At 38.9% G+C, this 25,557-nt stretch overlaps 1 protein-coding gene across 15 annotated transcripts in view; it reads left to right on the top strand.

Moving 5' to 3' along the window:
• The window catches only part of FHL1 (four and a half LIM domains 1), a 93,639-nt gene that overhangs the window by 6,836 nt on the left and 61,246 nt on the right, over positions 1-25,557 (top strand). For 9 of the 15 annotated variants that reach the window (XM_074277884.1, XM_074277883.1, XM_074277882.1 and 6 more), the window contains exon 2: positions 19,869-20,003. The exons of 1 other annotated variant lie outside the window; for it this stretch is intronic. The gene's annotated coding sequence lies outside the window, so the exon portion shown is untranslated. Of the gene's footprint in view, positions 1-4,026; positions 4,168-19,868; positions 20,004-25,557 lie in introns of all 15 variants that reach the window. 5 more of the 15 variants (XM_074277881.1, XM_074277880.1, XM_074277871.1 and 2 more) reach the window with 2 other exon arrangements.

The raw sequence follows: 25,557 nt of genomic DNA, 5'->3' as shown, positions 1-25,557 counted from the left end.
TGTAGCCCATTCACACCTCTTCATCCTGTGTGACTCAGGTCCAGGTTCTGTACTTGTTCCAAGGCACTGGGAAGTTGCCCCTAGATCAGCTGGCAACGTGTGAATGCCCGAGGGCCCCATGAGTGACGTTTGTCACCTTCCCTACCAGTATCTCTGGTGCTTCTTATATGCCTTCCTGACCCCATATGTTTCTCAGTTTTCATACCCCTTCTACCTCATTCAGTTTTAGTAATGTGTTGTAGCATATGCACGACTCGCCATTCCCTTTTGGACCACAGGTAGCCAATTCTTTTGTGTCATACTCTATGACTTTTAGTTATGATTGCCTATTCCTTTTCTCCTGGGGGAATGAATACAGGGATTGATTGAAGTAAATAGAAAACAATTTCAAGTAGGGTAAGCACAGAGAGAGAGAGAGAGAGTGAGTGTGAGAGTGTGTGTGTGTGTGTGTGTGTGTGTGTGTGTGTGTGTGTAGAAGGGTACCCAAGATAAGCCTTGAAGGAAGCTGAGGATTCAGACAGGTAGAAAGGGGGAGCATCCTGGCTGGACAGAATGGGAGAGCTCTGGACTCAATCCAGATTTGGGTTCCCTTACCAGCTCTGTCATTTAATTGGCTCTGAACGAGGGTAGATTATCTTGTACCTGAGGCCCTCAGTTTCTTTAGTTGTGAAGTAGGGGGCCGTGCTAAAACATACGCATGTGTGCTTCCGACTGGTCTCTGCCTTAGCTTTTTGGCTTTCTTCAGAATGCCAAGGTTACCGGTGGCTAGACACCAAAGGTTTTCCCATCAGTGGTTTTTGGCCAGGATGATACAGAGAGCGTGTCCTTCCCTCTGAGTTAGTGCATTGGGCTGTTTGTGGCACTGGAATTTGGATTCATGGAAGGTAGTGACTGGGAGACATCTCAGAGACTGTTGGCTCTCTCCCCCTCCCTCTCTCCCCTTCTGTGATGGTGGACTTGGGGTCCCAAGGGACCACTTGGACTCTTGGTGAAGTAAGCATTTGGTAGGGCTTTATCTGCCTCTCTTCTTGTGTTCAGACTCCTGAACCTGGAGAGAGAATGAGTGCCTCCATGCAAAAATCAACTTTGTTGATCTTTAGAAGGACGTGTTGAGATTTTGGAAATCATGTCCAAGTACCAAAAAGGGCAGGGTCCTTGGGATAGATAGAGTGATGTTTGAGGTCCCACATCTGTGAAATGATGGAGAGTAAAACAAATAAGGCTAGAAGAATGAGACACATAAGTTGCTTTTGCTTGACCCAGGGAGAGAAAGAAAGAGTGGCTATTGGGTCAGCCTTCCTTCCAAGCCTTTCCTTGGGCACGCCCTCAAGCCACTTAAGAGTAGGGATGATTTTGTTCATGTTTTTGGGGTCTCCTCCTCTATTCCCACCCCCCACAATCTAGTGCATTGCTGGCACATAGTAGGCATTTAACAGATGCTTGTTGCTAGTTCTGCAACCCTGGGAAAATAAGTTCACCTTGGAGAGAGCCCCAGAACTCTCTCCAAGACTCCTAAGGTACAGAGGAGAGTTGTCCGGGCCTCTGTGAGGAAATTAGGAGTCTGGGTCGTCCAAACTTGAGGTCCCCAAAAAAGGAAAGGTAAAAACCAAAAAACACTAAGAAATTGTTGCTAAATAGAATAGGTAACGGCACAATCATGCCAACTAATGCACATGATCCTGTTTTAAACCCAGTTAACTGATAGGAGGGGGGCACATGCATAATTGCTGGCAATTTTCTGCCAGCAATTTCTTTGCTTTCGGGGTCTTATTTATTTGCAGGATTTGGGGTGTCTTTTTTTTGAGACATTTTAAAACAAACTAAAATTAGGCTTCCCTGCAAACAGAAAACGTAATGTTTTTTTTTGTTTTTTTTTTGTTTTTTGTTTTTTTTTTCCAATTTAGCAATCATTGTGAAGTACCTGCTATAGGCTAAGTACTAGAGATGCAGACTTGCATCTTCCTGCCCTTGAGGAGCTTATGTTCTGCTAGTGGTAATATGATGCACACACAATAACTAGTATTTGAGTACCGGAGAGTTTGCAATGTAAAGTGTTTTATCACCAATTTTTTTTTTTAATTTTAAAAATTTGTTTTTCTTTACTGATATTTGATTTTCCCACTTACATGTAAAGATAGTTTTCAGCATTAATTTCTGTAAGATTTTTTTTTTATAAAATTTTTTTGACAGTACATATGCATGAGTAATTTTTTTATACCATTATCCCTTGTAATCATTTTTCCAAATTATCCCCTCTCTCCCTCTACTCCCTCCCCTAGATGACAGCAATCCCATACATTTTACATGTGTTTTCTGTAAGATTTTGAATTCCAAGTTTTTTTCTCCCATTCCTCCTCTCTCCCCAAGACAGCAAGCAATCTCAAATAGGTTACCCATGCACAGTTATTTGCAACATTTCTGTATTAGACTATATTATCTATTACTAAGATTTAAAGTTGTTTTTCTTGATGTCGTTTGTTGTACTATAATCTACATTTTCCAGTGTCTCCCCTCAGTCCTGCCTTCCCAGAGAGCCATCTTTTATTTAAAAAAAAGAAAAAAAAAAGAGAGAGAGAGATCAGAAGAGAGGAATTCCACAAAAGTAATGAGCACATCAAGCACGTTAGGCAGTATTGCACAGCCGTTTCCTCCCACCTTTGCTTTGCTTTCAGTGTTTCCTGTGGAAAAGTCTCTGTGTCCAAGCAGGGGCCGAGATCCCCTTCGTTCTATTTCATTCCTTGTCTTCGTTCCCCCTACTCTTGGGACTTTTCTCTTGCTCTTTTTTTTTTTTAATTTATGCACCAAAAGAAGCATCTCTATAATGTGGTACAATACAATAGAAATTGTAGACTGAACTGCTCATCTGTGATGCACAACTTGCTACTCCTTTCCAATATACCGCAAAATTGTCACGTAAATTTCTCTTTTTTTTCCACTTCTTTCCCCCATTTTATCAGTTAATAAAAACACATGGGTCTAAGTACTCCCAATAGCATTCTACCCTCCTTCTTACATTATAATCTTTCATTTAAAAGTCCAGACAGCTTGATATAAGGTACCAGGTGCTGATCCTTGTTCAATACCTCCCACCAGACATCTTCACCTTTGGTCCCTGTGATATTCCTGCATTCTCTGCTCACCTAGGCTTGCTCCAAGTGTTGAAGGCTTGCTGCGACACGTGGATTCCTAAGAAGGCAGGAATTGGGAGCAAAGCATTGAAATAGAGAATCATGTTTTTCCTCTTACTCACCTGGGTTTTACAAAATGCTCCCTGTCTTTCCCTCCCTTTTATTTCTTTGAGGGACCAGTGGATCTTGGTGGGAAGAGGTTAAGAAAAATAGGACCTGAGATGTAGGTCAGATGGTTTTTGAAAAGAATCCCCTAAATGGTTTTCAAGGGGTTCAGAAGTTCAAGGTTTTTTTGGGATTAACTGAAGTTGGGGAGGGTATTTTCTGAAATAGTGTGAGAGAGGTTTTGGACAGAAACGTTGCTCTTTGTAAGGCACAGAAAAGTTCCAAGTTGGATTAAATGCCCGTGGAATCTTAGGCCGACTAGCGTTTGCCATTTAGCAAAACATTACCTGGCCCCCGTTGGTAAAGACCATTCTGGAGAGGACTGGAAAGGTCTTCAGGATGCCAATGAACAACTGACTGAAAAGCAGAAAGGGACTTTATAACCCTAAGTTGGGCCCGGACTTGGGATGGAGACATTGTCCTTGGCCTGGGTCGTTCAGGGACAGATCCATAAAGCTCCCCGGCCCTGGTGGCCACTGGTCTGTGCCCTGAGAGAGATTGGCTCAGGATTCTCCCCTGGAGCGAAGCCCCATGGAGCTCGGGGTGGGGAGGGGGCTTCAGAGGATTTCTTCTGGGTGGGAAGTCTTGGTCTGGACGGGCCTTGGCTGCGTTTGGGTTCAGGGAGACCAATGGTAGAGCCCCTCCTCCCCTGGGAGTCACCTCGGCTCCGGTGTCCGGCCGAGGCCTGGAAACTGGTAGCAGAGAGAAACTCTTTGCCCTCCTTCATACCCAGCAGAGCCGTGCCTAAGAACCGCGTGGTATCAGTGAAGCACCGAGCCCGGCAAAGATTGTAAGCCCTTCGAGACCAGTGAGGAGCAAACAGCTGGAGCAGTTCACAGACATCAGCAAACACTGACAATCTTGGGGGTGTGAGGTATCCATTGCATTTCCACCTGTGTATTCTGGCTACGGGTACCATTAGCCCATGCCCTTCCAGATGTCTTCTGTACGTGTGCGCCCATCAAATTCTGTCCCTTTGGTGCCAATCCATGTGGGTCCCCTGACCCCTCTGCTGCCTGTGTGGGTGCCACCCACTGTACACTGTGTGACCACCTTTCCTCCACCCCATTTGCTCCTGCCTGAGGGTTCTCAGGTACCTGTCTCCTGGCGTAGAGTTGATTCATGTGTGTGCTCTTCTCCACGTGCTGCCTGGCAATGTCCACCCTGCTCCACCAATGTTTCTGCTTGGGAGATCCCTGTTCCTGTGATTCCTGGCCAGTTGGGTGCTCCTTCACGACGCAGGGGCTCTGCTTCTGCTGCCCGACTCCATAGGCCTTCTACGATTGCTTCCACACAGGAGTCACGTCCTATGTGCCACAGGCAAACATGTGTGTTTCACCAACAATGCCTCAATGTGGGAGTCCAGCCACGTGTGCTACCTGCTCACCTGTGTGCTCCTTTGCATGTCTTATGTGGCCAGCTGTGTGCTCCTCCTTGTGTGCTGCTTGCCCAGGCAGTCCCACCTTCACGCTTGCTGCCTGCCTCTGTGGGTGCTTCCACATGCGTGCTGCCTGGCCGTGTGAGAGCATCCCCACGTGTGCTTTCCCAAGGGAGCAGCCCCCCACGTGTTGCCACGATTACTCCTGTAGAGGAATCTCAGCCACGCCAGGCTGTGGGCTCCTCTTTGTATGTTGCCAAGCCAGGCGGGCTTTCATCCTAGTGCCCTTTCATAAATGATGTTGCTCAGGCCTTCTGCTCTGTATCCTGCTTGCCATGAGTGATGCCCACTCAGAAGTGTATGCTGCATTCCCACAGGGGACATTCCAGTGTTACTATTGCATGAAATAAAATTAATGAACTAATTTTGTCTTTTGTCTCACTAAAAAAATGATGAAAATACTAGTGGAGGCTTGATAGGTATAATGGTTGAATGGCTCTCATCTCACAGAATATCTTGAACCCATGGGAGCTTCTTTTGGAGGGGAGAGACTTGAATGGAAGCTAGAGCACCCCCAGATGCTCTGCTAAGAGTTTTTGTCCAGTTTTCTCATTTGAAATGGCCTTGATATTTTTAAAGCTATCTTTGGACTGTATGATGTCTTGACATTTTTTAAATATGCAAGGCCACTTGCTTCCATCATAGTTAGGATATGATGGCATGTTTAAGTATGGCTGTCCATTGTATCCCTGTATGCTTACAAATAAAAGCCAAAAGAAACAGGGTGTGTGGTAATATATCTTGAATTATGTGGAGAGCTTATAGTTCTGAGTGCACTTACAATTTATGATCTAGGAGTTGAGCTCATTAAATAAATATGCCTGAATGGAAAGGCATTTATCAAGTACCTACTGCATGCCAGACCCTTCACAGGAGATAAAAAAAAATCAAAAGTGGAGACCTTCCCTCTGCCCTCAAGAATGGGGATAACACAGAAGTCAATAAAAATAGATTTAAATACATACAAAGTTGCTGGAAATAAAATTATAATATAGTCCCTGCCCTCAAGGAATGTATAGTCTAATGAAAGAAGATAACATACTGAAGGAAGCTGGAAAGGAGGAGGGATAGATTGGAGTTACCTGGTGGGGACATGATAGCAAAGTCCAGAGGAGTGTAACTTGATGGGAAAGGAATAAATGTCTGGCTTGGACATTCTCCTCAAATGGAAGTTTTGGGAGATTTCTTCCGTGTCCCCCTCTCTTAATTAGGGGCCCCAGGGACAGAGCTGATCTGATCTTGCAGAAGGAAGAAGTTCCCCAGGAATGACATGGGGAAGTCTAGGGCAGAGCCACCAGCTGGGGAAAAAACCAGTGGCTGGGCAAGGGAGTGTTCAGGTTTACCTGTGCTGGTGAGGTGAATAGCATCAAGGTCCGGTCAACTGTCATTGACTTTTAAAATTTAAATCCTGCTCTTTAAATACAAGAACTCTCTACACACACAGCAAAATACAAAAATCTCCTTTTCCATGGAGCTTGGTTTTTTTTTAAGTATGCAATTCTATCCATGACTTCAAAAACTATTGCTTTTTTGTACTTTGTATGCTAAAACATATTACACTGATGTGCTCTCTCTCTCTTCCCCTGTCTTTTCCTTTTTCTCATTCTCCATTTTTCGTTTTGATTCTTTTTCTGTCTTCCCTTCTCTGCTCTGTTTCTTGGCTTTGCTGTGGCTGCCTCCCTGCTCTTTGTCAGGAACAACAAAGGAGAAAAATCCTAATAATTAAACATAGCTAGGCAAAACAAATTCATACAGTGATTGTGTGTGGAAATGCATGCCTCCTTCTCCTTGTGTCTTCCACTTCTTGATCCTAAGATAGATACCTTACTTCCTCACAAATCCTGGAGGTGGGGGCCTGGCCGCCTGGCCATTACATTTTTCTCATTCTCTTTGATAATGAAAAGTAGCAAATTCTACCACCTCCTTTCTTTCTATACTAGTGTTTCTTTCCTGTCTACCTACTCATTTTCTTCAAACCTTTGGAAAAGAACCAGTTCAATCCTATCCTGTTTATATTAAATACTGTCTTAAATACCTCTTCTATTTTTTTTCCCTGAGGCAAATGGGGTTAAATGACTTACCCAGGGTCACACATCTAGGAGGTGTTAAGTGTCTGAGACCAACTTGGGTCCTCTTGATTTCAGGGCTGGATCTCTATCCACTGGGCCACTTAGCTGCCCCAAATTCCTCTTCTATTAAAGATCCATCTCCTTTTCCCCTAAGAGAATACTTGGTGTTGCAGGACAAGTTATTCTTTTTTTTTTTTTTTTTTTTTTTTTTTTTTTTGGTCAGGCAAGATATTCTTGATTTTGAGCCTCTCTCTTTTATATTAGAATATTGTATTTCAAGACTTCCTCTGGTGTTTTGTTCAAGATGCTAGGTTTTATGTGATGCTGTAAATTCTTGGTGTTTGAACTGCCTTCCTCACAATGCTTATGATATTTTTTCTTTGTTCCGGAGCTTTCCATTTTGACTGCTAATTTTCTGGAACTTTTCCTATTGGGGTTCTTTTCAGGAAGTGATCAATGGATTCTTTAGGTTACTTTATTCTCTAGTTCTGATCAATCTGGGCAGTTTTCATTGATTACATCTTGAAACATGCTTTCTAATCTTTATTTTTTTTTAAAGTTGGTTTTCAAGGAATTCCAAGGTTCTTAAATTAACTGTCCTTGACCTATTTTTCCAGGTCAATTTTTTTTTTTTTGTATATCAGATGTCTTACAGTTTCTTTTGCTTTTTAAAATCTTTTGATTTTGTTCTAATATTTCTTAATGTTTCGTGAAGTCGTTGAATTCTTGTCAATTTTGTTTTTCAGGGATTCCATTTCTTGGGCAAGGTTTGCTACTTATTCTACCAGTTCTTCAAAACCTTTGTTTCAAGTTTTACCTTTTGCATCATTTTTCTAGGTATTCCTGTAGTCTTTGTGAACTACCCCCCCCCCCTTTTTTTTTTTCTTTGAGTCTCTGCTTACGGTTGTCACGGAGTTAGACTTGTTCCTCTCCAGCTTTAGGTAAGATTCCGAGGGTGGATGGCTGGATGAGTGAGGAAGCATGCCCGGGGCCTGCTGGATTAGGGATGGTGGGTTAGGTTACATTTGTACTCAATGTTCATGACAGCGCAGCCTCTGGACAGACTTCCAAAGCTGAGTAGATGAACTCTCTTTGGGGCTGAGAGTGGGGTGAGGATTTATGGTCATTAGAGATCTAGCCCTGGAGGGTCTAGTGGGGAGAGGGGAGGGAATCTGAGGCCAGATGGCAAGAGTCTGGGGATAGATGGTTGAATGAGAAGTGAAGTACAGTCTGGAAACAATTTGGTACTTTTCATAGTATTGTATTTTGTTGTCAGGAAAGTTAGATGTGATGACTTTGAACACAAGTCAGTAGAGATGGTAACAAATCTCTGAGAAGTGTTTTATGCATGATGTGTTCAAAGCATGATGCTACCAACTTGTACCATATGTTGGAGGGTACAAGTACTAGAAAGCTGTTTAAGTTTGTGTGTATGGCCATTTTATGATGAACTAGGATAAATAGAAGCAATAGCCTGTTAACAATGGATTATTTTACCCAGGATGCATAGCTATAGTCATGCTGAAAACAGAAAGCTTCTATAGTGACTTAGGTGTTGTGGGCCAAGTATTTTTATATATATATATAATAAAATATAATAAATATAATAATATAAGTAAGCCATTTAAGGATGTATGAGTGCTGGCAAGATCTCCTTGAGGAGGCTGGACCCAAGGGTTGAAGTTCAAGTGAACCTTCCTGATCATGCTGGAGAGCCTCAGGTCTGAGCAGAAGGGTTACTTTTGTCATTGTGGCTTTTCTAGGATAATGCCACGTTTACTACTTAATGTGTGTGTGTCTGAGTTTGTGTAGACATATACATACAGGGTATCTCTTAGTTGAGGAATGAGCCAAAAGTCTTGTGCTTAGCTCTGGCCTCAACTTAGGACATCTCTGATCTAGGTCAGGAACAACATGAGGGCTGAGATTTAGCTCTTGATTGTTATATGGGGAAGATACCAGATAGGAAGTAGATGAAATGCCATTCCATAGCAATTGAAAGCTTAGACACCCTGGCAGTTTAGAAAGTGACTGCAGGAAATGGTTGGGATTCTACAAAGAACTCTTGTAGAGTGGGGGTTACTGACCAACTGCCAGTAATAGGTTTCTGTGTCCAGGAGCCCTGGGAGCAGTAACAATGCCCAGATCACCATTCTTACTTCTAACTCAGCCTTCACAGCCATCACCCTGGAAAGCAATTCTTATGGAGAAAGGGGCCAGTCATCCCCACTCACTACCAACCAACTGCCCAGCATAGCATCATGAAGGAGAGACAGGAGGCAATATGTACCAGGCAGGTCAAACCTCCACTTTGACATCTTCCCTAAAGTCATTGATGGAGACAGCCAAAGACCTTGAAGTCAATTGGGTTTGGAATAGTGAGATTTCTGGCCTGGTAACCTCAGCTATCAATCTGGGAAGCAAATCCAAGGGGATATCAGTCTGATTATTGCTTTTGTAGGGCCTGTGTACAGCTATAGCTACTGAAGACCCAGAAAAGAAATGTCTTACCATCACAGACCTTGAGCCTGTCAAATGGTTCAATTACAGAAACTGATAGAATTTTATTGGTATAAATGATGTTAAAGAGGCCTTATTGTCTGCTTTGTTACTGAACCCCTAAGGATCATGAGATTTTTCCATCTAACTTGTAGCAGAAACTTTCCCTGTGTGTTGTCTCTCCCATTAGAGTGTAACCTCTGTGAGGGCACGGGCTGTGACCCTGTTCTTTTTGTCCCCAGCACTTAGCACAGTGTTTTGTGCCAAGAAAGTGCCTAATAAATACTTTATTTGTTCATGTATTAAGTATTGTCTTTGTCTTATGCTTATATGATTGCTATTGTGTTTTCCTTCATTTAAACACACACACAAAACACACACGATACAAGTATAATATTTTTGAGGGACCAGTGCCAAGCCTTCTTTTACATGTGCTATTCTTGTATTTGTCTTTAATTGTAGATGTCTACTTGCCATATTTAGTCATGTGCCTGCTCATTGCTTTGGCTAATCCTACTTACACTTATTAATCAGGATTCTTAGGGCCTAAATAGTATACATCAACAAAACAAGTTTGTAATATAAATTATTTTTGTTGAGGGATATATATGAGTTTATACAAAATGGACAAATGGAATGAACAAAAATGGAATATTTTAGCAATTTCTTAACCATGGCCCTATAAATAACTGTAATTCGAATTATTTCAGAAAATGATATATTTTATTGACATTCCTCAGCCCTGCCTTGTCTTTCAAGGACATCTGTTACCCCGTAAGACTGAACTTAAACAAAATCAGAGAAATTGTATCCCCATATGTTACCATGACCTTGACATTTAGCACCAGCCCTCTTTCTGGACCTTAATTTCTTCATTTGTAAAATGAACGGGTTAGACTCAATCAGGAGGTCTTAACATGGAGTCCACGACCTTGTGTTTAAAAATATTTTGGTAACTATATTTAATATAATTGATTTCCTTCCTAATACTATGTGTTTTGTGTTTTGTACTTAAAAACGTGATTCTAAGATGTGTATCCAAAATCTTCACAGATTGCAACAAGGGTCTATGAAGCAAAAAGGTTAAGAATTCTTGGGCTTGATGGTCTCCTTTAAAGTTCTAAGGAGTGTGAATGCCTTTGAAGGCAGCTCTTTTTCTGAGCCTTTTTTTGGCACCTTGAACCATTTGGCAAAGTCAGTGCAGTGACTCCATCTTTTAATTTAAGGAATAAACCTCATATAACTACATCCACTTGACAAAGCAGATGAAGGATGGGGAGAGTATTTTATTCACAACATTAGATGCCCATTTAAAATCCACTTTTCAACTTAGCCTTAATTTATTAAATTCCTCCTTTTTTTTTTGTACAAAGTCCAGACTGATAGCCTAGATACAATTTCCTCCTGTATTTTTAAAGATAAAATAATATTGTAAGAAAACTTTTGGGAACTGTGTTGAATTCACAGGACCATTTCCTGTTTGCCTGGAGATGAATACTTGAGAATTTTGCCTTCAGATAAACTTTATTGTGAGCTCACTAAAAGCCTCACAGAATTGTTCTGTAGAAAGGAAATTACACTTGGGTGAAAAAAATCTACTTTTGTTTAAGCTGGAATGGGGCTATATGTTCTTCTGAAGCATTTCGTACAAAACCACCTAGGTCCAGGAAGTGAGAGATCTTTAATTTTGCTTCTATACTGAATGGCCCACTTGTTTTTATTTCCTTACTCATAAAGTACATTTGTAAGAAATGAAAAAGAAGGGTCATTCTTTATCTGTGGACAACTCTAGTTGGTGTTGCTATCCAGGCCCAGGGTTACATATGGTAATGAGGCTTCAATATAAGCTCACTGTTGGATTAAAAATGAAATCATATCTATAAAAGTGCTTGGCACATAGTAAGTGTTTAATAAATATGCTTGTTCCTTGCCCCTTCTCCTCTTAGTCCTTTTGCAAGGCCTAAAGCAGGTATCAAAGAGAGTTTGTGTATTTGAACTAAAGCTCCACATGGGTGTCAATTCTATGGATTTCCACATTTTCTCAAGAATTAAAATTGAGGTTCACCAAAAGGATGATGGAGAGGAGCATGGTAGGTGGGAGTAGGTTGTAGCTCCTTACAAACAAGGAACTGGAATGGAAAAAATGGCATAAAGAATATCATTAGACAAATATGTGACTAAAAAAAGGCAGAGAGCATCATCCTACTTAGAACAAAGATGACCAGTGAGTATACTCCATTGCTATTTTCCTACTATCAAGAGATTTCAAGGAAAGCCCCTGGTCCATTGGATGGAGGCTTCTGTGGAGGAGGTCTTCAAGGATTATATGAATAAGTATTCACTTCAGTGGATATGCATTTAAGGAAAAAGGGAAACTTCTCACAGTGTTGTCATTCAAATCCAATGTTTAGGAATCTTGTGAGGAGAGGGAGCCAGCCTCAGACATGCACTAATCATGTGATCATAGGCTCAATTTCTGAGTGCTTATTGATGGAGTGATTTGACATACTAATCACAGTCCTGGAAAAAAATATGGAGATATTGATTATTTAAGCTTTATTGGTTATTTTTTTTTAAGTATTTAAAGTGATGGTGATGGCATCTTCAAAAGAAATAGGGAAGTCATATGGGAACTGATGGTAAATGAAGTGAGTAGAACCAAGAGAACATTGTACATAGCAACAACAAGATAATATGATGATCAACTGTGATGGACGTGGCTCTTTTCAACAATGAGATGATTCAAGCCAGTCCCAGTGGTCTTGTGATGCAGAAAGCCATCTGCACCCATCTTTCTAGCTGCTAACTTAAGTCAGGTTGACTTAAAATCAAGTGTAATGTGTAAGTACTTATTCTAAGACATGAAATTGAATGTCTGGATTTATGAAAGCTAAGATCTAACTTCACGTCTTCAGTGCCTATCTAGTTGTTACCTTACTAAACTGATAGCTTTGTACTTAAATCCAGATTTCATTGGAACTATTTTAAAAAGGCAATTTTCATCTAAACTCTTCTATGTAATAATTATTTTAAACAAAGGAAGGTTTTTTTTTTCCAACAAAGGGATGTTAAATGATGGCCAAGTCATTAGATTTCTGATACTGCCACTTATGCTCTTTTCTAATGCTTCCATGGCATGGAGGTGATCCTGGGTTTTTGAGGGATGTGCTTGCAAATATCCCAAATTCTGTCAGAGCCTACCAAAATGGGAAAGCTTCTTGTATGTTCCCAGAAATGGATTACATTCCTGACTTTCTGGAGACCAAAGTTCAGTTGGTTAAGTTAACCAGAATTCAGTTAAGCTGTAAGCTAGGCTCTTAATAAAATCATAGCCCCTGGATGATGGAGCCTTGAGCCTCAGAAACTTGTGAAGATCCATCCTCTAAAAGCTGCAATCTGCAGCAGTTCTGAGAGTATCTGTCCCGGTAGGATCATGAGATTTTTTAAGAAATAATTTGTTTCAGATAGTATCTGAAAAGCTTTTTATTGCTTAATCTAAGTCGGTGTTTCTGGTTACCATGCTAGATTGACCATTCAAATAAGAAAAATATATGACTAAATTCAGAGTATAGTTTGTGAAAGGTGATTGTTCCTCCACCACAGCCTTGCCTCTAGCCACGTTATAGAATGTTGGGCTTCTCAAATTTCCCTTATGGTTTCTGGCGGGATGGGATGACTTGAAGATGCTTTCGTTTAAAGCATTCCTGTTCCCTCAGTGTTTAGGCTCTGTATTTGATTGCTTTTCTGTCATTGCAACTTAGTTGGTATACTTCTGGTTTGAATTCCATTGTCATTTTTTGACTTGTATGGTATTGTTTGTGTTGTGTCTGGTAAAAAACTAGAGTAATACCCTGAAAATAAGTGCACACAAGGTTGACAAGGGAGTGTTAGAGTGGGTAATTCAGGTGTCTTATCAGGAAAGTGAATTACAAGTATTTGAACAGGAGACTTACTGGGATTTTATGTGACAGCCTTAGTTTACAGGGTGGTTTCTTGAAAGTGAATTTATTAATGGGATTTTAAAAGAATGATTTTGCATGTATTGGAACAGCATGGTACTGAGGAAAGAAAGAGTGGAGTTGGAGTCAGTAGATTCATTCCTATTCTAGCTGGGTGACTTTGGGCAATTCACTTAATCTTGTGGGGCCTTTGTTTCCTTATCTGTAAGATGAAGGTGTTGGACTAGGTGACCTTCTAAGGTCATTTCTAGCATCTTAGAGCACTAGCATTCTGTGATCCATATATTCTCCATTCCTACCTGGTACCAGAACAGGCTAGACTAGGGAGCCCCAGACCTGCTGATATAGAGCAGATGATCTAGGGAAACTCCCAGTAGTATTCGCTTTGGTTAAATCTGGACAGGTGGATATGGGGTAGCAGAGTAGGTGGATGTATCTTTCCTTTTGTGTCCATTTCCTTCCTCGCAGCTTCCCTTCCCACTTGTATCCCCTAACTGGCAGATGGGAGTGGAGGAGGGAGTAAAATGTCCAGGACTGGGGCCATGAGAGGTAAACTATTCTAATTCTTTTCCCCTCCATCTGGAGCCCTTCTATTGATTACATCCTTTCCCAGAAAAATTCAATTTCAAAAAGGTCAGTCTTAATTAAAAAGCTTTAAGGAGTGATTCAGGTCTTATGGTTGGTTGAGTTTGAATCAGTAGTATTTTTAAGTAGTTGCCAAGGCTTATTTAGAACATATGCAATGCTTCCTTGAATCTACCTACCTGCTTGCGGTATCAATGACAGTATTATTATCATCATCAGGATCGTATGAAATTCGTATGCAATGGTAAAGGTCAAAAACTGATGTGAAAGCAAATACATCCAACAAATATTAAGTGTTTTCTATATGCAAGGCATTATTATTGGCACTGGGAGAAAAATGATCCAGTCCCTGTCCCAGTTATTTTGAGTGATTGACCATCTTTGTTCAAGTTTTCCTTCATTGCCTCATAGTGGTATTGCGGCGACTAGGTTGACAGAGTTCAAGCTCTGTCAGGTGCTAGCATTCTAGAAAAGCTTCAAGTGCAGAGATTGAGAATGGATGAGGTGTCTGCCATTGAAGCACCAGCCTCTGGGAGTCTATAAAGAGATTTGGCCACCAGTGACAGTTTTAAAATTTCTTATAGTAATAATGAAAAGTAGTAATGCCGTGTTAAAGCATGGAGGGGCTGTGATCTATTTCAGTGGAGGAAGGACTCATCCCAATGAAGTATCCTTGAAGTATTATTGGCCAGCCATTTTGCTGAGTTCAGTTAGGGAGACAAGAAAAGTATGGGTGGATTTCCTTGGGGAAGTTACAGTGAACTTGTTGGGGTGACTAAGCTTAGATACGGGTGTATATGTCATTCAACTATATTGCAAAGCAGTTTCTTATCAAATGGGCCAATTATTTCTCCATATTTGGAAATGCCCAAGTGTCTACATTGGACTTGTAAAAAGATGGATGGAAGAAAGTATTAATGAATACTTGATTACAGTTTCTTACAGCCTTACCACAGATGTTGCCAACTTTAGGGCTTGGTCCAATTTTTCCTGCCATTCCCAAAGTCTTTCAACTTTAAGCAACACTTTGTTGTGATATGTGATGGGTAAGCTTTCCTCCTCCAGTCCTGCTACTTTGAAGTTATGTTATTTATTCAATCAAAATAATAGAAGCAGCTGTTTTAGTTGCTTTCTTAATGGGATCTACTATGTTCAGAAGGAGGATGGTGCTCTTGGTTGGTGCCCAGCCAGAAGATGATTGATCTGGCTTGGTATAAAATCATCATCTTCATGAGGAGGCTAGGTAGTGCCAGGAGTCAGGAAGACATCTTTCTGAATTCAAATTGGTCCCAGACACTTACCAGCTATGTGACCATGGGCAAGCCACTTTACCCCGTTTGCCTCAGTTCCTCACCGGTAAAATGAGCCAATGAAGGAAATGACTCTAGTATCTGCCAAAACAACCCCAAGTGGGGTCATGAAGAGTTGGATATAACTGATATGACTGAGGAACACCACCACCATCCTCATCTGGAAAAGGAAACCATTATGCCTTTGACCCATTTTGGAGTAGATGGAGAAATGCATTTCCTATGAGGTTTGAGGTTTCCTGCTCTGGGTTAGAAAAGTGTGTGCCCATTCCCTTTTCCCTTAACCCTAACTTAAGCTTTTTGTTTTCAGGTTTAACAAATTTTTGTTTACTCCCTGCTGCGTGCAATCCTACTAAGTACAATCCAGTTCAGTTTTGAATTCTCTTCATCTCCCTCCCCTCTCCATTGAAAAGGCAAGAAAACCAAAACCCATTGCAACTATAACATAGACTTTTTCAAGCATGCAAGGTAGTGCTTGGAGGGTTGATAAGGAATGCATGGGAATTGTCACAACGTTTTTGTGGCCTAGTGTATGTGAATCAGTGGAGGGAAAAACACAGACAGCACCTGCTTCCTAGTGCCTCTGAGCCATGAATTCCATAATACCATGTCTTCCCACCAGTCTGCATTCCCAATCCTCTTGTTAGAGACTGGAGATGACTTAGATATTCACATGTTACCTCATCACCGTAGCAACACTTCCAAATATTACGCTTATGTATTCATGTTAGGCTGGATCGCTACTCTCCTGTGGCAAAATATTCCAGAGATGTTAAAAAAGTAGGAAGGAAAAAAAGGACACAACTAATAAATCTATTCTAAATGACTGAATCATTTGTTTTGATTACCAGGGTGACTGCCAAATGTTAATTTAAAACTGAAATAGGCCATGAGCTCATTCCCCTAACAATGCTGAGCGCTTGAGCTGATATCGCTTGAGAATTGGCGAGCCGTCTCTACTGCCAGTGGTAGTTATATGATAAACAGACGGGTGGAAAAATATATAAAACATCTTGGTCATTTTCTTGCTATGTTAGGGGCGGTTGTGTTTGCCATGAGCCGTTTCAAAGGAAGGCCTGATTTTATTGATAACATCTCAGAGTTTTCTTCTGGAAAGGATAAGTTGGTCCCTCGGCTCTCGTTCCGAGGGTGAGACCCACTTGGGGAGCTCCCAGGTCTGTTCCAGGGGCCCATAGCCAGTCCTTCCAGTATGCTGCAGCCTTCAGAATAAGTTGTTTCAGTAGAATAATAGGTGTCCTTTGTAATCCTCTATATTGTATACATCTACTCTAAACTCCAGGGGCTTCCTCTGGGATCAAAAATAAAATGTGGTTTTTAAAGCCCTGTGTAGCTTAGTTTCTTCCTATGTTTCCAAGCTTCTTAGACCTTATCCTTTCCCTCAGCCCCCACATACTCTGGGCAGTGACCTCAGCCTCCTCAGTTCCTTGCACACAACACTCTGGAATGTTTTATCTCATCATCTCCACCTCCTGGATTTTCTTGTTGCCTTTGAATCCCAGTCAAAATCCTACCTTTTACATGAAGCCTTTCCCAATCCACCATAAAGATAGGGTCTTCCCTGTGTTAATTATCTCCAGTTTATCATGTCTTTCAGCTTGTTTGTACATTGCTCTTTGCATGTTGTCCCCGCCTTTAGCTTCTGAGCTCCTTGGGTGGGGACAAGGTTTTTGCTTATTCTTAGTGCTTAGGACAGTTCCTGATGCATAGTAGGTACTTGTTGAATGCTAGGTGAGAAGGGTTCCATAGGCTTCACCAGACCGGCAGCGGATCCATGACATAACAGAAGTTGAGTTCCTCCTAGATTCGATTAAAAGCAATTCAAGCCTTGTTGTGTTCTTGGCATTTAGCCACTGCAAAACCCAGTGGGGAAGTTGCCCCTTCATTTTCTCTTTGGGAGAGGAGAAATCCCCTTCAGGGGAAGTTAAGAGAAAGTACTGCATGGCACCATATTCTTAAATCTTGGGGAAGAGTGAATTGAGGGACGTTATATCTGCCATTTCTGCCAAAGTCTTCTTGTAGTGCCCCATCCTGGTGAGGAGGCAATCCTGGGACCTTGAAGATGATACAAATAGAGATAAGGATTAGCAGAGCTACCAAACTGGAAGGACATTAAGTACAGGCCTGGGGAGAGATTGGGTAGAAGACTAGACAAGACTAGAATCATCTCATCAGTGGATTGGTCCAAAGCTAATGGCTCTTTATAGCACACAATCTGTTAAGTAATTAATAAAGGACTTGGGCGCTCTTGTATTGGATACCCACGATGATAACATCATAGACCTTTGAATCACTGCAGTACCTTCTTAGAAGTAGTTTCTAGTTTTCCTGTACTACTCTCCATTTTATGAGAAAGGAATCCAATGTTTGCCATTGCTTTATAGTCTTTGGTACTTTTCTTTCAATTGGAGTATACTGCCACCAGGTGGTGATAGGTTCCTTGGTCATATTCGTGGACAGTCAAAAAGCACATACTTTTTAACACAGCTCAGGCTGCATTTTCTGTTGCTCTAAAAAGGTATTAAAAATCTAGTAAAATGGCTAATCATAGCAAGCCTTAAAGCAGTAAATTATAAAATTCTTAGCAAAATTCTTAACTTGAAGTCCATGAATTTAAAAAATTTATGTTTTGATTACCATAATTTGGTGTAGTTGGTTTCCTTTGTAATCCTTTGTATTTTATTTTGTACATCTAAAAATATAATTCTGAGAAGGAATCTGGGTTTCACCAAACTGTGAAAGAAATACATAACACAAAAAAGTTAAAAACTGATGTTATAGGGTTATGTTTCTGGGGGAAAAAACCAACATGATTGCAATTTAGTTCTTTCTAAGTTAATCCTTAATTGATTGACTAGCACAGTTTATACACAGATTTTGATTAGAATGACAGACTAAGCACAGTTTATATGCAGATTTTGATTAGAAGGATCTTTTTCTACTTTACCCTGAATTCTATTTAGTCTTGCCCTGCCAGGTATGTCAGCTCTGGGCTTCAAGCTACATTCTCATCAAAAGCTCTATGGTCTTGCTTAGTTTCTAGCCATGATCACTACATGAGTAATTAATTTTTTTTTGTTTTTCCTCTTTTATAACACATTGCTGAAATAATTCCCGAGTTGTTAGTTCCTTTTTCTTTCAAAGTTCTTTGAAATTCTCTCTCCTTCTTACAACTGAAGCAAAAAGAAGGAAAATTATTGGGTAGAACATTTCTGCACCCAGAAGGTAAGCTGCCCCCTTCTTCACAGAACTAAATTCTGCTCAATCAGGGGAGGTATATGGAAAAGAGAAACATAGTCCCTTATTAGCTGTCTAACGGGAAGCTACTTGGCAGTGTCATGCAAAATTATTTAGAATGATTTCACCCTAGCATTTTTTTTTTTTTAGAATTTTAGAAACTTCGGCAAGAGTTCATTAGATATATTTACAGAATCTGTATTCCTTATAAGAAGAAAATTTGAACAAGGTTCTCTCGAGCACAGATTTAATCTTATTTCAACACCAATGAATATCACAGACTTGTAAATCAACAAGGTTGTAGTGTCATTGAATTTATTTTTACAGTAAATTGTTTCTCAGGTTGGATAATTGAGGAGATTCTGCTGAATTACATATCAGTGAATGTGTATATGAGAAACAGATGGACAGTCTAAGAAAGCAATGCAAAATTGCCCAAAAGCCCTGATGATGATGTATTTGTGATTTTTCTATTTTGATTTGGTTAAAAAACTTGCTAAATACAGAACTGAGCTCCTCTAATTTGTCCCTTTTTTACAGCTGTAAAAACTCTGTGAGTTTATTCCAGTTTGTCACTGAATAGCCCATGGCCATTGAGTGAGCCATCACGAAGCTGCCAGGAGACAGCTCTCAGCTCCCCCTGGAACTGGGATATTTGGCCCAGGGAGTTGCCCCACCTCCACAAGAGCATGTGCAAACAATAAAGCAAGAGGCTCATTGCCAGGGGCCGCAGCTGGGCAAAGGACCCCTGAATACCTCAACTGAAAGCAAATGTCAACTTGATAATTCACACACCATTTATTAAAAGTTGGTTTGTTTGTGTTCATTGAACAGTTCAGGCAATCACACCCTGGGCTCTCATGTAAGGCTGTTTGTTTTTCCACACAAATACATAGCTCCATACTTTTCTTTTTGAGGTATCATACAAAATTGATCATAGATAAAACGTCTAATGAAAGGCTCTTGGAAAATTTTCCATTTGGCACCTTTTTCATCACAGAATCATTTGGAACATGTAGTTAAATGCAATGCAATTATAATACAAACGTGACTTTGTCCAAATGTGGATTCCTTGACATATTGCCACTCATTTAAAACAATATTGATAATCACATTGGAAATATTTGTAATAGCCATTTTCATTATTGATTTTAGAGGATTTTTTTCCCCTTTGCTCTGGATTTATGATTTTATCAGTGTGGAAAGTTCAAACCCTATCTTCTACAAGAGTTCTTTCCTGGTCCCCTCCATTGCTATTGTCTTCTCTCTGACATGTACATATCTTGCATGTACATAGTTGTTTGCATGTTGTCTTATTAATGTGCAAACTATTTGAGGGCTGGGCCCATATATTTGCATTTCTTTGTATCCTCAGCATATGATACAAAGCTAGGCAAATAGTTACTGCTTAATAAATGCGTATTGACCAACTGGAAACTCTCACTCTCCTTATACTTTAGCAAGTCATCCATAACATTGACTCAGAGAATCAGATGGAAGTGACTTATCCAAGAACACTCCACTAGCTGGTACCAGAGGCACGTCTTGAATCCAGGTTTTTCTGACCTTCCAATCAACTGTTACCATTCATCTGGGTAAGTTTTTGTTTGTTGGCAAAAAAATATTTATCTCTTCTAGACTTGTGATCATTTGAACTTTTTTATTACTACAAGGATTAAATAAGTAATTTTTAGGATTATGAATACTTTTTTCTCAGTTTTTTAAATTGACAAGTATTTTTTCTCTTCTTTTCACTTCTCCTCTATCTTCCTCCTCCCACTGAAGAAAAAGGAAACCTGTCACAAAGATGTATAGTCTGACAAAGCCAGTTCTCACTTGGGCATATCTAAAAATTATCCCTTATTCTGCATCTTGAGGCTATCACTTCTCTGTCAGGAGATGGGTGGTATCCTTCATCTTCAGCCTTCTGGAATCATGGTTGGTTACCATATTTTATCAGATTTCTCAAGTCTTTCAAAGCCATTTTTTCCTTATGCTGATATTACTGTATTGATAGTTTTCCTGGTTCATCAGTTCATACAAATCTAACCAAGATTCTCTGAAATGCTCCCTTTCATCATTTCTTATGGCACAATGCTATTCTGTTCTATCTCTAGACCAGATCAGTACCTCCTTTAGCTTCCAATTCTTTTGCTACTACAGAATGATCTTTGATAACTGTTTTTGTGTATGTGGACCCTTTCCTCTTTCTTTGATCTTTTGGAGTGTTCTAGCAGTAACATATTTAAGTCAAAGGATATCACATTTGACTCATAGTTCCAAGTTGCCTTCCAGACTTGCTGGACCAATTCACAGTTTATCCTATAATATGACAATATGCCTGTTTTTTCCACAGCCCTTCCAGAAGTTATACTTTTCCTTTTTTATCCTGTTTACAGCCTGATGGGTATGATCTGTTTTATTTGCATTTCTTACCTTTTAGATATGGATGGGGGAACAATTCATAGCCAAACGAGATACAGAAGATCATAGAAGAAAACATGGATAATTTTCAATTCATAAAATTAAAAACATATTTTGCAGAAAGAATATCAGTGCTGCCAGATTAGAAGGAGGGGGCTACTTACATCAAGTTTGTCTGATAAAAGATTTTTTTCCAAGATCTATAAATAACTGGATCAAATTTGTAAGAATTAGAGCCATTCCCCAGTTGATAAATGCTCAAAAGATTTTCAAAAGAGAACATTCAGGATATCATTAGCTATATGAAAAATGCTCCAAATCATTTGTAATCAGGGAAATGATTAGCAATTGGTAGGGCAGTTTTGAGGTTCTACCTCGTACCCATCAGATGGGCAAAGTTGACAAAAAAGGAAAATAACAAATGTTGAAGAGGCTGTGCACATTAATGCATTGTTGATTGAGCCATTCTGGAAAGCAGTTTAAAACCATGTCTCCAGAGTCACTAAATTGTACATATTCTTTGACTTAGAAATATTGCCAGTGGGCTTATACCTGAAAGAGATCAAAAAAGAGGAAAAATTCATAGATGTACAAAAAATATTCATAGTAACTCTTTCATGATTACAAAGAACTGGACACTAAAGGGCATTCCATCTGTTGGGGAATGGCTAAACAAATTCTATAACAATACTATCGTACTGTAAGAAATGGTTAAAGGATCAGTTTCAAAGAAACTTGGAGATATATATGAATTGATGCAGAAAGTGAACAGAACCAAGTGAACAATTTTTACAATTAAAACTCTGTAAAGATGTGGCCATTTTGAAAGACTTAAGCATTCTGATCAGTATAATGATCAATCTTGATTCCAGAGATTGATGTTCCTCATCATCTGAAAGAGAGAATCTGAAAGAGGTAATGGACTCAGTGCACAGTGAGACATGTTTTTTGGATGTGGCCAATGAAGGAATTTGTTTTACTTGACTGTGCATATTCATTATGAGAATTGTTTTTGGTTTTTTTTTTTCCCCCCAGTGGAGGGAGATTATGGGGAGAGGAAATATATTTTTAATTGAGAAAAATTAAATTTAAAAAATCAATGCTAAAAGATTTGAATTTCTTTAATTATTGATGATTTTGACCTTTTTTCCTATGGTTTGTTGATAGCTTAAATGTCTTCATTTGAAAACTGTTTATCTCCTTTGACCATTTAATGTCTAATAGCTAGCATTCATACAACACTTTTAAGTTTGCAAAGGTTTACTTAAAATATGTTATCTCATTTGATCCATGTATCTATTAGGAAATGGCTCTTAGTTAAATAAATACATTTAAATACATCCCTTATATATATTGGGAATGAAACTTTTACCATGGAAAATTTCTCCACAGATTTCCCTTGCTCCCCCATTTACTTGTTTCCCTTATGATTTTAACCACATTAGTTTTGTTTATGAAGAAAACAAAGCTCTTAAACTTTATATATTCAAAATTGACTATTTTAATCTTCTGTGGTCCTCTCTACTGTTTGTTTAATCATGAAATGTTACCCTGTCTATAGATCTGAAAAGTAATTTCCAGAGAAGCATGATTAAAAGTTTTCTAATTGATATTTTTAATTTTTATATCACTTAAATTTTTTTCCAGTATTCTTCTCCCTATCTCTTCCAAAAAGCCATTCTATAACAACGAATATTTTTAAAGAAAAAAAAGGAAGAAAAAAGAGAAAGGGAAAAAATGCTCAAAACCAATCAATATAGCAAAAAAGTTAGAAAATAAATGCAGTGTTCCATAATTGTGGACCTTTCACTTCTCCAGACAAATAGGGAGAGATGTCTTGTCATATCTTGTCATAGCCAAGCCTTTTCTTTGAGATTTTGCAACATTCACTTTCAATTATTTTATGGTGATTATTTCCATTTACATCTCTGTAATCATTAAGTCTGTTTTCTTGTTAGTATTTACTTCATTCTGCATCAGCTCATGGAACTCTTTCCATACTTAGAAGCATGATTTTGTTAGCTTTCATGGGGGTAAAATGAGCAAGACTACTTTGATACAGTGATATGAGGGAATACTAGTGAAGGCATAGGGATTTCACTAAACTCCTGGTTTAGGGTATGTTGTAAAAAACAGTCCATGATACTGTAAATAATTTAAATATGTTTTATTTATTTACAAAAAATTAAAGATTAAAATTCCTTTTTGTTGTTAAAACAAATACCACTAGTTTTAATTTATTCTACATTAGACTCCAGCAATGGTATTATAAAATAGAGATTATAAGTTGTAAATATATAGTACTGGAAAATATACTTAAAGAGCTAATTTCAAAATAGCACAAAAAACACAACAGGATTTTATAAAGGATATACTTGAATATAAGGAAACCTAGATGCCCCATGAACACCTTAGTGGGACTTAGAAATGTACTGATTTAAAAAGAAATTTGAAGAATCACCTCTTCTACTCAGCCTAGGGACTCATGGAATCCTGACTGTGAAATAGATAAGCTGAGGAAAATGGAAAACAGAGACCAAGGTAGCCACAGCAAGCTCTGAAGGTGGGGCAGGATAGAAAAAGGGTCTAGGCAAAAGCCAGCCTGGAGAATTTCTTAAGCCCATGACTGGAAATCTATTATGACTCTATACCCAGCATCTACACAATCTGCATACTGACACAGTCTCTGGGAAAAAGTTTCAGTGCCACTCAGTTGCTAAACATGTTCCAGTAAACATCCTCAACCTAGATACTGAAGTTGATGGGATGAACAAATAAAGAAAATTGGGAAAACCAGGAGGAAAAAATATGGTTTGAGAGACTTCCAAAGAGTAAACTCCAAAGAGGAGAGCAACCCCATAAGGTCAAGTAAAACCCCAGATTAAAAAGTGTCTCAGGTGACAAAGTTTACAAGAGTACTTGAAAGGAATTAAGCAAGATACAAAATGGAACAGCCATGGAAGAAAGAATGGTAAGGAGAATTTTGATATCTTAGAACAGGTGGTGGAAAAAGTTACCCCAGAATGAAATGTCCTAAAAATTAGAAAGGGCCACACACAAAAAATGGTGATTTGAGAATAATAAATATTAAAACAAAATCAAGAGATTGAAAAAAAGAAGAAATAGTAAGAAACATGATATTAAAAAAACTGTCATGGAAAATAGGTCAGGGAAAGATAATATAATTGTAAATCATGACCAAAAAAAGTCTTGATACTATACTTTCAAGAAATTAAAATTAAAATTGCTTAGAATTCTTACCATCAGAAAGCAATGCAAAAATATAAAGAAAGCCTATTACTCCTTGAAAGAAACCTCAATGAAAATTTCCAAGAACATGGTAGCCAAAATCCAGAGTTTCCAGGTACAAGAAAAAAATTCCAAGTACCAAGAAACCACAGTAAGGTTCACATAAGACTTGGTAGCTGTTAGTACAAAGGAGAGGACAGCTTGGAATGTGATATTCCAAAAAAACAAAAGATAAAGATTTACAACTCAAGATTATCTGTCTGGCAAAACTAAGTATGATCCTATTTGGGGGGGGGGCGGGAAATGAATTTATAATGGAAACATGGAAAAAAAGACTTCTAAGCATCTCAGTGAAAAAGCCAGAACTGAATACATATTTTTAAATAGAAATGTAAGAGCCAAGAGGAACATAGAAAGGTGCCCATTTGTTTAATTGAAAAATACTATGTGGAAATAAAGTGATTACCTGTTATTAAGAGAATATCTCCTTAGAATCTTAATATCTTTAAAGATTATAGAGAAAGGATCAAATGACAGAAGAACTGTATATGTGTTTTTGTGTGTTTGTTTTTTTTTGATGTTTTAATGGTTTTAAGAGAAGATGAAATATCAGAATCAGGATTATATTTGGAAGGAAAGGAGGAAGAAGGGGGGGAAAGTCACTATTGCATAAAAGAGGTACATAATATAAAGAGCATCTAGTCATGGAGGGAGCAAGGACAGCCCATGAACCTCATTTTCATCAGAATTGGTTAAAAGAAAAATGAACACACACACACACATTTTGGCATAGAAATAAAAGGGAAAGAAGAGGGAACAGAGATAAGTAAAGGGTAGAGGAGGTATAAAAAGAAAGGCAGAAAAGTAATAGAATGTTTGTAAACAGAACAAGCTCAGATATTGGAGAGAGAAGAATGTGAAGGGTGAGCAAAAAGAAAGTAAGAAAGAGTAAAATGGGTGGGGCAAAGGGAAGAGAAAAGCTACAACAGAAAGACAACAGACTTTCATTTGTAGATCATAGGTGTCAGGTAAACTCTTTTACCATTTTACTTATTTGCATTCTATGGGGGAGGGATAGGAGAAAAGGATAAGAGAACAAGTTGTAGAGAAATATACATTTAACAGTTGTGATCCTGAACATGAACTTGCCCAATAAAAATGAGGAAAATAGAAGAATAGATTAGAAAACAGAATGTGACAATATTGTTTATAAGACATATTGTTGAAATACAAAGATGCACATTAAGTTAAAATGAGTGGCTAAAGCAAAATCTATTATGTTTCAGCTGAACTTAGAAAAGCCAAGATAGCAATAATGATTTCGGATAAACTTATGGAATGAAGTTAAAGCAGTTCTTATAGGAAAATTTTCTATCTTAAGAAACTTTCATCAATAAAAGAAAAAATAAATCAATGAATTGGTCACACACCTAAAAATTTGGTCAGTAGTAGTAAATCAGAAATCCCCAATAGAGT

This window comes from Sminthopsis crassicaudata, chromosome X (assembly GCF_048593235.1).
Source record: "Sminthopsis crassicaudata isolate SCR6 chromosome X, ASM4859323v1, whole genome shotgun sequence".
Classification (NCBI taxonomy): Eukaryota; Metazoa; Chordata; class Mammalia; order Dasyuromorphia; family Dasyuridae; genus Sminthopsis; species Sminthopsis crassicaudata.
This window is presented reverse-complemented; position numbering and strand designations above follow the sequence as displayed.